The sequence below is a fragment of the Bos indicus genome, chromosome 13, assembly GCF_029378745.1.
Source record: "Bos indicus isolate NIAB-ARS_2022 breed Sahiwal x Tharparkar chromosome 13, NIAB-ARS_B.indTharparkar_mat_pri_1.0, whole genome shotgun sequence".
Taxonomy (NCBI): Eukaryota; Metazoa; Chordata; class Mammalia; order Artiodactyla; family Bovidae; genus Bos; species Bos indicus.
This window is the reverse complement of record NC_091772.1, coordinates 2,214,076-2,226,861: the sequence shown is the minus strand read 5'-3', so window position 1 is coordinate 2,226,861 and position 12,786 is coordinate 2,214,076. Positions and strand designations below refer to the sequence as shown.

The 12,786-nt window shown below is 42.8% G+C and overlaps 1 protein-coding gene across 12 annotated transcripts in view; it reads right to left on the bottom strand.

The window, feature by feature from the left end:
• The window catches only part of PLCB4 (phospholipase C beta 4), a 485,151-nt gene that overhangs the window by 162,515 nt on the left and 309,850 nt on the right, over positions 1 to 12,786 (bottom strand). The window lies entirely within an intron of this gene.

Sequence of the window (12,786 nt, the reverse complement as noted above, 5' to 3'; positions counted from 1 at the left end):
GTGGGAACCAGAAATCTGTGTTCCAACAAGCCCTCCAGGTGATTCTAATACACAGTAAAAATCTAAGAACCACTGCTGTGGACATCAGGATCAGATCAAGATGGAATGTTAGCCAAATGCAGGGGCCCCATAGCAGCTAAGTTGTATTTCCCAAAGGATTCCTGGTCTAGCAAGAAAGCACCATTGTTCTTAAAAACTCCAGGCAAGTCCTATGTCAATGAAAGCTAAAGGGCCCCCAGGAAATGAACCCAGATGCCCTCTGCCCTCTGCCTGCATTACACCAAGACTTGGCACTCACACGTCAACAGATCCACTTCTTGTGACCTAAAGAACTTATCCTCCTAGATAATTATAACACTGCTATAGGAGCTGCTTGGCAAACAGGAACGGTGTGTGACTTCAAACAAATAGAGAGCAATCACTGGATTAAGATTTTAAGCATAGTCCAGACTCCCAATTCAAAACTTATTTTTCTAAATTTCAAGGAAGTAGCAACATTTATCAAGGTAAATCCAATGTCAATATCACATTTTAGAGTCCCAGGGCCCCTGAACAAAAATTTGTGTAGTTTTCTGACAGGTGAAGAATTATCATGTGCAAGCAGTCACCGCGATGAATAAGATGAAGGAAGGGCATTATGTGACCTTTGTTTATGGAATAAAAATCCAATTCTGCCACTTATTATTTACTTTCTCAAACAAAGACGCTAAGTCTCTGAATCCTTACCTAACAGAAGGAAATATTTACATCTACCTTTTAGGCAATGAAATGAGGTGATAAATGCAAAGCACTTTCACATTTTACCATGAATGTGAGTCACACTGTTACATAGTTCAGCAAGTAGTAGCTAACCATCCTTTACCCCTGGTTCAAGTTTACATTTGTGGTAGCAAATTATTAACAATGTGAATTTGTCAATATGCAATGTTTTCGACCCACAGAAGTGCATTTCTGGATGGTTCAGCTTTTTAGGAAAGGTTTGACCCAGAAGTGGACACTTTAGATGGGTCTTAGAGGATGAGCAGCAGCTATCCAGGTGAAGCAGCGTGGCACGCATGCAGGACTGCTGACAGTAGGGGCTTCGGAGGAGGTCATGCGGTAGGTCCACCTTAAGGGGATGATGGAGATGAGACTAGACACATAAATAAGGCTAGATCGAAGGGTGGGGTACACCATACAAAAAGGTATTAAATGTAACCCAAAGGTCTTGAATCATTACTGATTGAGAAATGAGAATAATCAAACTATGAGAATGAACACATTGTAGAACACTTTCCAAGCAATATCTTAATGGTAATAAAGAATTTCAGTGTTCAAAAGTATGACCTAAAATGGTGTTTACAGAGTAGACCTACAATGAATCAGCTACTGTCATTATTTATTTATGTGCACCCAATTCAATTCCAAATAGGGATTTGGAATGACCTAGGAAATATACATGATAAATAAGAATGATTTTCCAGCTTTTTTCAGGTGGAACTTACAGTTCCTTGGCCTCCTTAATGGCAAAGTTTTTTTCTTTCTTCCTCTCTCAGTTACTTAGTACCCTCTGACTTTACCATTACCACCTGGGAATTTGGATTCCTAACATCCCATTCTTGGATCATCTTGTGCTTTTAACTCCTAGCTCTATAGTCTTCACTCTGCTATATTAATCCGAGTACCTACAACTTCCTGCTTGTTAATCCTGCCCACCTCTCGCTAACCACCAGGCTTTCCTTGCTTTTACTTCCGTCCTTGTCTAGTTTATTTCCGTGATCCAACATTACATCACTTCCTCACAGACACTTCAACTTCTATGTCTCATTTTCCATTTTCATGGCCAAACAACTAAGTCCATCCTGTCCATTTTTTAATCACTAAATTTGATGGAGAAAATTACAAAACTAGATTGTCTGGCTTTGGTTTAAATTCAAGATTATACACTTCAAATGGATAGTCCACATGACTTTCAACCTTATAATTCTTTCTTTTAAAGTTCCCCACCCTTCAAAAGGATTATCTCAGTGCTTCTCAAACTCCTTTACTCCTAGCCAATTACTGAGCTTCATTGATTAAATAAAGGAAACTCATCAGATGAGAACTTTCTCCATCCTTCCTCCTAATAACGTATGCTTTCACCCATCAAAAGTCAATCCCTCCACTTCTGCTCCAGATTTCATCCTCTTTCACCTACACAAGGATTTCAGTCTTCTATGTATCGTCATCCAATATACATCAGTTTTTCTCTCTATGAGGTCATTCCTATCAGCACACAAATAAGTCCCAGCCATCCCCACCTACTCCTTCACTTACTCCCTCACGTCTCTGATCCATTTTAAGGGCACAGTATCTTGAAGAGTTTGTCTCCAGCCACTGTCTCTACTCTTTCTCTTCCATACCATCTCTGACCAATTCCATCTGCCTTCTATTCCTCCCACTTGCTAACATATTTCTGCCGGGTTCACCGTGACTCACTTTCACATTGCCATACGCAGGGCACACTTTGATTTGCTCTTCTACATGTTCAACATTACAACTTCTTACATGAACCACAGAAGTTGGCTCTGGGGATTGTTATCTATGTTCTGAGACCTCCTTTAATGCTAAAGCTTTAACACTATCTACTTCTTGATGACTCCCAAATTTATAGTAGCAGCCCTGTCCTCTCTGGGTTCTCAGTTCAGACATCTAACTCTCTTCTTGACTTCTTCACATGAATGTCTCTAAATTAAATCATCCATAACCAAATTCTTTATTCCTCACCCTTTTTCCCCAAGCCTTTCCTTCACAAGACATTCTGGGCTCAATACTTGTCACTAGTGTCCTGATTTACTGAAACTACAATCATCCTTGACTTTCCATTAACAAGTCCATTTTCATAGCATCCATCTCTACCACCACCACCACCACCTTGGTCCAGAGCATCACCATCTTTTTCATAGACTGATCAACTCATTTCTACTCTTTCCTTCACAGCAGGCAGACTGATTCTTCAAATAGTGAAGCCATTTAATAGATCCCTATCATATTTAGGGTGAATTCCCTGGTGGCTCAGACGGTAAGTGTCTGTCTACAATGTGGGAGACCTGGGTTCGATCCCTGGGTCAGGAAGATATCTTGGAGAAGGAAATGGCAACCCATTCCAGTACTCTTGCCTGGAAAATCCCATGGACTGAGGAGCCTGGTGCAGGCTACTGTCCATGGGGTCGCAAAGAGTCGGGCACGACTGAAGCGACTTAGCAGCAGCAGCAGCATGGGCTAAAAGGTCCTGTGTAATCTGGGTCTTAGAGACCTGATCACACATCATTTTCTGTCTTTGTTTTCCTTCTTGTTCACTACACCTATCAGTACTCTTTTCCTTAAGAGTACTTCTTAAGCTCTTCTAGCCTCAGGGCCTTTGCATTGGCTGTTCCTCCTTCCTAGAAGTCTCTTCCTACTGTCTTTAGCTTCTCTTCATCCTACAGGCCGCATTTTAACTCTTCCCTCTTCAGAGGGGATATTTCCTTGACCTCCCTAATAGGTCTCTCATTTTGTTTTCTAAGATAGCATCTTGATTATTTCTTTGCTTGAAACTAACACAGTCTGCAATTATTTCATTTCTTTGTTTATTGATTCATGGCTTGGTTCCTACACCAGAGTTTAACCTCCACAAGGGTAGAGTCCTTGAAACTTTCTTGTTCACCTTTGTCCTTCAAGCAGCTAGCACATCAAAGACACACTGAAAGTAAATTCATACACCAAAAATTTAAATGAATTATTTTTTTTCAAAGATACTTCACAGTAGGCCAATATATAAAATGTAAACAAGAAGTCACTCAAGTTGAGGGGGTTGCACCCGGCCCCCATAAGGGTGACTCTCTGGAGGGCTCCCATGAACAGACAGACAAACGTAAGGCCACTAATGCTTAGGCTGCCTGCCTGGAAAAGCAGAAGCTTTATCTAATTCATACAAGCTCATCTTAGAGGTATGGTAAGCTCATCTTACCATCTTACTATAGCTCTAGAGGAGCTATTTCACGTTCAAGGTCAGAAGGCGCGGCGGTGAGGAGATACCCCTTGTCCAAGGTAAGGAGCAGCGGCTGCGCTTTGCTGGAACAGCCGTGAAGAGATACCCCACGTCCAAGGTAAGAGAAACCCAAGTAAGATGGTAGGTGTTGCAAGAGGGCATCAGAGGGCAGACACGCTGAAACCATATTCACAGAAAACTAGTCAATCTAATCACACTAGGACCACAGCCTTGTCTAACTCAATGAAACTAAGCCATGCCTGTGAGGCCACCCAAGATGGATGGGTCATGGTGGAGAGGTCTGACAGAATGTGGTCCACTGGAGAAGAGAATGGCAAAGCACTTCAGTATTCTTGCCTTGAGAATCTCATGAACAGTATGAAAGGGCAAAATGATAGGACACTGAAAGAGAAACTCCCTAGGTCAATTGGTGCCCCATATGCTACTGGAGATCAGTGGAGAAATAACTCCAGACAGAATGATGGGATGGAGCCAAAGTAAAAAGAATACCCAGCTGTGGATGTGACTGGTGATAGAAGCAAGGTCCGATGCTTTAAAGAGCAATATTGCATAGGAACCTGGAATGTCAGGTCCATGAATCAAGGCAAATTGGAAGTGGTCAAACAGGAGATGGCAAGAGTGAATGTCGACATTCTAGGTATCAGCGAACTAAACTGGACTGGAATGGGTGAATTTAACTCAGATGACCATTATATCTACTACTGCGAGTAGGAATCCCTCAGAAAAAATGGAGTGGCCATCATGGTCAACAAAAGAGTTCGAAATGCAGTACTTGGATGCAATCTCAGAAATGACAGAATGATCTCTGTTCGTTTCCAAGGCAAACTATTCACTATGACAGTAATCCAAGTCTATGCCCCAACCAGTAATGCTGAAGAAGCTGAAGTTGAACGGTTCTATGAAGACCTACAAGACCTTCTAGAACTAACACCCAAAAAAGATGTCCTTTTCATTATAGGGGACTGGAATGCAAAAGTAGGAAGTCAAGAAACACCTGGAGTAACAGGCAAATTTGGCCTTGGAATACGGAATGAAGCAGGGCAATAATAGAGTTTTGCCAAGAGAACGCACTGGTCATAGCAAACACCCTCTTCCAACAACACAAGAGAAGACTCTACACATGGATATCACCAGATGGTCAACACCAAAATCAGATTGATTATATTCTTTGCAGCCAAAGGTGGAGAAGCTCTATACAGTCAAGAAAAACAAGACCAGGAGCTGATTGTGGCTCAGATCATGAACTCTTTATTGCCAAATTCAGACTGAAATTGAAGAAAGTAGGGAAAACCACTAGACCATTCAGGTTTGACCTAAATCAAATCCCTTATGATTATACAGTAGAAGTAAGAAATGGATGTAAGGGACTAGATCTGATAGATAGAGTGCCTGATGAACTATGGACGGAGGTTCATGACATTGTATAGGAGACAGGGATCAAGGCCATCCCCATGGAAAAGAAATGCAAAAAAGCAAAATGGCTGTCTGGGGAGGGCTTACAAATTGCTGTGAAAAGAAGAGAAGCAAAAAGCAAAGGAGAAAAGGAAAGATATAAACATCTGAATGCAGAGTTCCAAAGAACAGCAAGAAGAGATAAGAAAGCCTTCCTCAGCGATCAACGCAAAGAAACAGAGGAAAACAACAGAATGGGAAAGACTAGAGATCTCTTCAAGAAATTAGAGATACCAAGGGAACATTTCAGGCAAAGATGGGCTCGATAAAGGACAGAAATGGCATGGACCTAACAGAAGCAGAAGATATTAAGAAGAGGTGGCAAGAATACACAGAAGAACTGTACAAAAAAGATCTTCACGACCAAGAAAACCACGATGGTGTGATCATTCACCTAGAGCCAGACATCCTGGAATGTGAAGTCAAGTGGTCCTTACAAAGCATCACTACGAACAAAGCTAGTGGAGGTGATGGAATTCCAGTGGAGCTATTTCAAATCCTGAAAGATGATGCTGTTAAAGTGCTGCACTCAATATGCTAGCAATTTGGAAAACTCAGCAGTGGCCACAGGACTGGAAAAGATCAGTTTTCATTCCAATCCCAAAGAAAGGCAATGCCAAAGAATGCTCAAACTACCACACAATTGCACTCATCTCACACACTAGTAAGGTAATGCTTAAACTTCTCCAAGCCAGGCTTCAGCAATACATGAACAGTGAACTTCCAGATGTTCAAGCGGGTTTTAGAAAAGGCAGAGGAACCAGAGACCAAATTGCCAACATCTGCTGGATCATGGAAAAGCAAGAGAGTTCCAGAAAAACATCTATTTCTGCTTTATTGACTATGCCAAAGCCTTTGACTGTGTGGATCACAATAATTGGGGAAAATTCTGAAAGAGATGAGAATACCAGATCACCTGACCTGCCTCTTGAGAAATCTGTATGCATGTCAGGAAGCAACAGTTAGAACTGGACATGGAACAACAGACTGGTTCCAAATAGGATAAGGAGTACGTCAAGACTGCATATTGTCACCCTGCTTATTTAACTTCTATGCAGAGTACATCATGAGAAACACTGGGCTGGAAGAAGCACAAGCTGGAATCAAGATTGCCGAGAGAAATATCAATAACCTCAGATATGCAGATGACACCACCTTTATGGCAGAAAGCGAAGAGGAACTAAAAAGCCTCTTGATGAAGGTGAAAGAGGAGAGTGAAAAAGTTGGCTTAAAGCTCAACATTCAGAAAACGAAGATCATGGCATCTGGTCCCGTCACTTCATGGGAAATAGATGGGGAAACAGTGGAAAAAGTGTCAGACTTTACTTTTTTGGGCTCCAAAATCACTGCAGATGGTGACTGCATGCATGAAATTAAAAGAAGCTTACTCCTTGGAAGAAAAGTCATGACCAACCTAGATAGAATATTGAAAAGCAGAGACATTACCTTGCCAACCAAGGTCCGTCTAGTCAAGGCTATGGTTTCTCCAGTGGTCATGTATGTATGTGAGAGTTGTATTGTGAAGAAAGCTGAGCACCGAAGAATTGATGCTTTTGAACTGTGGTGTTGGAGAAGACTCTTGAGAATCCCTTGGACTGCAAGGAGATCCAACCAGTCCATTCTGAAGGAGATCAGCCCTGGGATTTCTTTGGAAGGAATGATGCTAAAGCTGAAACTCCAGTACTTTGGCCACCTCATGCGAAGAGTTGACTCATTGGAAAAGACTCTGATGCTGGGAGGGATTGGGGGCAGGAGGAGAAGGGGATGACAGAGGATGAGATGGCTGGATGGCATCACTGACTTGATGGACGTGAGTCTGAGTGAACTCCGGGAGTTGGTGATGGACAGGGAGGCCTGGCGTGCTGCAATTCATAGGGTCTCAAAGAGTCGGAGAAGACTAAGCGACTGAACTGAAGCTTATCTTGGGTATGGTTTTGAGTTACCTCCTAGGAATCCCTTTTGGAACAGGAGAACTGTCTGAATGCCCCTACAAAGAGATTCTTTTCAAAATGAGATAAGAACCACAGGCAAGGAGAAGAAAACTAGAGCAAACTTGCAAAATGAGGACAAAATAAAAGATGAGTTTTCAGAAATTTTTGTTAAAAGGTCCTACACAGTGTGAATAAGATGTCTCATTGGCTCTGGGCTCCCTAGAAACAAAAGCAAAAGGGGAAAATATTATTTGCCAGGTGCCCATACAGTTCATAGATAAAAATATCAGATGTTAGGAGAATCAACTGCCTGAATAGAAATTCTCTAGTGAGACACTTAAGGAGCACCGACAGATGCTAATGAAAAGGTTTCCAACAAAACCCACAATAAGCTTGTACTGTGACCAGAAAATCCTTGGACCAAATGGGTTGAAAGTATCCATGGAAACGAGAGCACAAATCTGAGGGGTTTGTGCCAGTCGGTTGAAAGGAACTGAAACCCCACTCGTTTAGATTTCTCTGCGTCTCCCACTAACAGGACCGCCAGGCCTGCTGTGAGCAAAGGCACCCAATCTCCATGCTTCTTCCAGTACAGTAGCTGTAAATGCCGCACAGGCACCTGCTGACCAGAACCGGGGCTGCAGACCCGTGATCACACTGAGGCAATGATAGCCCCAGTTCCCTTGTCAGGAAAATCCCTCTCCAGACTCGAGTGTGGCTGGGGAGATAAAGGAAGCTGGGCCCTTTCTCCCTCACAAATTTGTTGGTTGGCAGTTAACAAACAGTAGTAGGATTCTCCGATAAGGATGCAAACTGTAATGGAACTTCTTCCTGGTGCTCAGAAGTTCTCTTCTCCCAAGACTTAATTACAGCACGCTGCAGAGCTCGAGGACCAGATACCTCATCCAGCCCATACCGTTTGCCTTTGGCTACTGGGAGAGGCAGAAGTTGGGGATCTGGGGGCAATCTCTTTGGAAAAGGAAAGAAGCATCATTTTTGCTGGAATCACTAAAGAGAGAAGCTGTCCTGCCTTGAGGATCCCTGATCTGAGGGGCTTCCAGGGACCCTGTCCCCATTTCATCACCAATAAAGTATATTTAACAGCTGCATCTCAGCATTATTTTTGTGTAATTTTCACCTAACATATACTATCTTCAACATTATTCGGTATCATAGTCTACGTTTCAAAGAGTCAAGTTACTTTCAAAATGATTTAGATTAAAAATATTTTTCCTTTATTTCAATTTTAAAAGTTATTTGATTAAACAACATTTCATCCTATTTTTTCACATAAAGAGTAGCAGAGATTATAGCTGGCCAAATACTCTAAAGAGGAGGAAAGTATTTGGGCGAAATTTCTAGATAACAGGTGATAACAGGTGGTTGATTTTATTTTAACTGTGATTTGTGGTTTTATCTTACCCTGCCTCTCCCTCCCTCTTACCCACCAATAATACCTGAGTTAATCGTGAATGACTAGACCTTTCTACCCTGGGGTCTGCATCGTCAAATAGGGAATGGTCAAGTCTTACTACCAGGGAGAGATAGAGATTTGAGGCTGGCTAACAAATGTGTTAACTCCCCTCTATTTAAACTAAATTCCTCTTCATTTATCTAGCTGTTCTGGGCCTCTTCGGTGCTTGAGACTGGGTGGGTAGATTAGTATATAGAGAGGAGTGAAGCGAATGAGGGCTCCATATTCCACCACGAGACTCCTGTTTTCTGAGAAAGAAAACCCTCAGGAGGCACACTGCAACCCAGACCTTGTAGCTTATCGTGAAAGCGAAAGTAAAAGTCGCTCAGTCGTGTCCGACTCTTTTTGTGACCCCCTGGACTATACAGTCCATGGAATTCTCCAGGCCGGAACACTGGAGTCGGTAGCCTATCCCTTCTCCAGAAGATCTTCCCAACCCAGAAATTGAACCCAGGTCTCCCGCATTGCAGATTCTCTACCAGCTGAGACACAAGAGAAGCTCAAGAACACTGGAGTGGGTAGCCTATCCCTTCTCCAAATGGATCTTCCCTACCCAGGAATCAAATCAGGGTCTCCTGCATTGCAGGTGGACTCTTTACCAACTGAGCTACCAGGGAAGCTGGCTTATCGTTCCTGGACTCAAATGCCAGCCTCCTCTTCAGCATCTTTCAGAGAATCTTGCCATGGTAACATTTCATCTCTCCAAAATTGACTGGCCCCACCTGTAACTTGAGAAAATGGATACCAACCTCCCAGGGTTCTCAGAGTTGAGAAAGCCTGAATGCCTGGGACAAAGTCAACGCTGCAAACCTGGTAATGGTTAGGAGAAAACAACCACTGTGTAATTCAGGGCTCCTGTACAACAGACTTCCTGTGATGACTCCAATGAGCATGGAAGCCACAGGGGCCACGTGGGCGATGCAACCTTATAGCTCTATGTCAATAAAGCTAATGTGACAGACACACGGAATTCTTCAGTTTCATTTAAACAGCCATGTGTGATTAGTGGTTACCAAATCAGACATGCAGTTTTTAGAAATGAGGGGAAAGAAATGTTTGGAGGAGGGTCAGTTCAAACTGGTTTCTCTGATTCTGAAGCCTGTGTCTGTTTGACTCTGCCAGCCTTGACTGAGGAAGTCCTCCTCTACTTAAAATCAACGGGCTTTTGGACTGTCAGTAAAGAACACTGCCTTGGTAGGTTCCACCTTGAGGAAAACATGGGGCTCCTTGTCTCCTGGTTTGATAAAAGTGGAGGAAGAGAAGAGAGCTTTGTTAAGGCTGGAGACAGACAAGTGCAGTCAGAGTCAGGGAAAGACCGTGAGCGGCCTTCCCAAGTATAAATCACACTGTAAACTGCTACCACCAATCGGTTCTCATTCAGCACTGGGCAACGTTGGGAGCACTTTGGACACACTGACTTATTAACCTCCCAACTTCCCATGAGGGAGGAGCTCTTAATATTTCCATTTTACAGAGGAGGCCACTGTGGTGCAGAAATGAAGTGTCTTTCCCAGGGTCGTGTAGCCAGTGAGGCAGGGCTGGGACGGCGAGCTGCACCGAAGCGCGCCTTCACATCACCTCTGCTCTGAGACCCATGAGTGAGAGAGCGACATTGCCTGGAGCGGGTCCAGGGAGCTGCTCAGTGTCGCATCAGAGGGAGGCTTGGCTGCCCTTACCCCGAAGGCTAGTAAGCATCTCTCGGGTCGGAAGGGCTTCAGAAATGTTTCAGTTCTAATTACCACATTTCTCAAGCATTCTCTTGTGAACTCTATCAACTGTATGGACCATATTTATTAACTGTATAGACCTTATTTATTACCAGGTTGTTGTAAAGGCTTATCAGATATTTTTCTTGGATGCTAGTACAAAGAAAATTTACTTTGTATGATTCATTGCTTTCCTTGTAATCTGACATTTTGTATCCTAAAACTGTTTCTTTTTCCTGAACTGCTCTGACCATCAGGATCAAAATCAAATTTGCAGTTCACTTCTTTCAATTTATGGGACATTTTTGTTGCCCATAGAGTGGTTGCCTCCTAATTTTGCCCCGTTTGATTTACTTTTTCATTCTTCCCCCCTGTCTTCAACTTAAATCCCTAATGCATTTTATCTAGTGGCACTTGCAGATGAATAAGCTGGATTCAGAAGAGGCATAGGAAGCAGAGATTAAATTGCCAATATCCGTTGGATCATAGAAAAAGCAAGGGGATTTCAAAAAACATATTCTTTTGCTTCATTGATTATGCTAAAGCCTTTGACTGTGTGGATCACAATAAACTGTAAAATTCTTAAAGACATGGGAATACCAGACCAGCTTACTGTCTCCTGAGAAATCTATATGTATGACAAGATTCAATAATTAGAATTAGACATGGCACAATGGACTGGTCCACAATTGGAAAAAGAGTATGTCAAGGTTGTATATTGTCACCCTACTTATTTAACTTAAATGCAGAGCACATCATTTGAAATGCTGGGCTGGATGAATCGCAAGTTGGAATCAAGATTGCCAGGAGAAATATCAACAACCGCAGATATGCAAATGATACCACGCTAATGGCAGAAAGTCAGGAGGAACTAAAGAGCCTCTTGATGAGGATGGAAGAGGAGAGTGAAAAAGTTGGCTCAAAGCTCAACATTCAAAAAACTAAGATCATGGAATCTGGTCCTATCACTTCATAGCAAATAGATATGGAAAAAGTGGAAAGAGTGACAGATTTTATTTTCTTGGTCTCCAAAATCACTGGGGAGGGTGACTGCCACCACAAAATTAAAAGACATTTGCTTCTTGGGAAGAAAAGCTATGACATAATCTAGACAGCATATTAAAAAGCAGAGAAATCCACTTTGCTGACAAAGGTCCACATAGTCAAAAATATGGTTTTTTCAGTACTCATGTGTATGGATGTGAGAGTTGGACCATAAAAAGGCTGAGTCCTGAAGAAGTGATGCTTTCAAATTGTGGTTCTGAAGAAGACTCTTGAAAGTCCCTTGGACTGCAAGGAGATCCAACCAGTCAATCCTAAAGGAAATTAACCCTGAATATTAATTGGAAGGACTGATGCTGAAGCTGAAGCTCCAATACTTAAACCATCTGATGTGATGAGCTGATTCATTGGAAAAGACCCTGATGCTAGGAAAGATTGACGGCAGGGAGAAAAGGGGGTGACAGAGGATGAGATGGTTGGATGGCATCACTGACACAATGGACATGAGTTTGAGCAAGCTCTGGGAGATAGTGAAGGACAGGGAAGCCTGGCATGCTGCAATTCATGGGGTCCCAAAGAGTTGGACATGACTTAGCGACTGAACACTAACAATTTCTGTATCACAGCTGACTTTGGGACGTGGAAGAAACATGCATAAATAAGCACGAAACTCATTTCATGAACACTCAAAACGACTGGGCATGTTACACCGGTCCAACAGACCTGATCCAAATGTGGCTGGACACTCATAGGCTTATTTGAGCTCTGTCTCTTCGTCTCCAAAAGCAGGGAAGCAGCCTCAACAACATCTCACAGGCCACCTGTGGGCACTGCTGGGCTTGATAAATAACCTGCACTCAGTACATTATTACTGATTATCACTGTGACTCACGCTGCTAGAACTGATTATGAGGAAGCAGCCAAGAAACAAATATAGTAAATGCCACCACCCCAACCTTACAGATTTCCTCTGAGGTTAGCAAGTCACTCGAGAGGACACAGAAAATAAGCAGCAGAATTACGTCTACATCTGCGTTGAGACGAGGAAAGCACCTCTGCCACGTGGGTCTTCAGGATGAGCAGCGATACCCTGTGTGCTTTTTCCCCCTGATGCAGATCTAGAGGTGTATACATGAAGAGAACCTACAGCTGCTGAGCGAGACTCACTGAAAGTCTAGTCAGACTGTTTTTTTCTGTGCCCTAGCCAGCTTC